At 47.1% G+C, this 1,001-nt stretch overlaps 1 protein-coding gene across 2 annotated transcripts in view; it reads left to right on the forward strand.

Annotated features, from left to right (window-relative positions):
• The window catches only part of LOC111650745 (FHF complex subunit HOOK-interacting protein 1A-like), a 15,972-nt gene that overhangs the window by 1,489 nt on the left and 13,482 nt on the right, over positions 1–1,001 (forward strand). For both annotated transcript variants that reach the window (XM_087172434.1, XM_023400656.2), the window contains exon 2: positions 509–556. The gene's annotated coding sequence lies outside the window, so the exon portion shown is untranslated. The remainder of the gene's footprint in view (positions 1–508; positions 557–1,001) is intronic.

Here is a 1,001-nt window from a genome sequence, read left to right on the forward strand (position 1 = left end):
GTGTGTGTGTGTGTGTGTGTGTGTGTGTGTGTGTGTGTGTTGCTGACGTGCCCTTGAACAAGGTGTTTCGTCATCATCATTTAATCTAAACCTCAATCAGCTAAACGCCAGAAAATGTGAAGAGAATTATAAAGCAGGTCAGAACACCTCCACTCTGTGTGTGTGTGTGTGTGTGTGTGTGTGTGTGTGTCTGTGTGTGTGTGTGTGTGTGTCTGTGTCTGTGTCTGTGTGTTTAATCCCTGGTTTGTGTGATGGCATGTGACTGTCTGACTTTAACAAGGACACACACACACACAGTCGTGGTGCTTTGGGATTAAACATCACTGTCTCATCTCAGATTACATCTCTCTCTCTTTTTTTGATCCAAACAGGAAATTGAACCGAAGTCCACACACACACAGTTTACAAATCCATCCTTCACCATCTGGGCCTCTAATCTGTGTGTGTGTGTGTGTGTGTGTGTGTCTCAGACAGTTTACACTCTTTCACTCATCTCTCTCTCTCTCAGGACAACAGGCTCGCTCGTCCATGTCGTCACAGCGGCAGCAGCACAGAGGTGTGTGTACTCCGTTTCTTGGAGAGCTCCCTGGGAATTCCTGGAATGTCCTGGAACGCCCTGGGTGGGACTCGGACATGTTCGGAGTCCCTTTTCCTGTTTGCTAGATGCTGCTGACCCTTTACTTCCTGTTTCGGCCTTGGCTGTTAGTTTTTGGACAGAGAGAGAGAGAGAGAGAGTTAGGAGAAAACAGCTCTGGGGTTACGTACTGATCCTCCAGTGAAAGGACTCTGTTCACTTACCTCCTGCTGCGGATTAATATGTTGTTCACTTGAAAGTTGTACGTCAGAAATAAACCCAGCAGACCTCAAACACACCACGGGCTCAGGAGCAGTCAGTCTGCAGGAAGCTGATCTCTTCATTATATATCCAGGTTCTCTCATGTGGTGACTCTCTCTGGTTTCAGGCTCTGAGACAATGTGATTGTCTTTGCTTTGCTGTCTTT

Source organism: Seriola lalandi, unplaced genomic scaffold (assembly GCF_002814215.2).
Source record: "Seriola lalandi dorsalis isolate HSWRI2012SDOR001 ecotype SW California unplaced genomic scaffold, Sedor1 jcf7180002052792, whole genome shotgun sequence".
NCBI classification, from domain to species: Eukaryota; Metazoa; Chordata; class Actinopteri; order Carangiformes; family Carangidae; genus Seriola; species Seriola lalandi.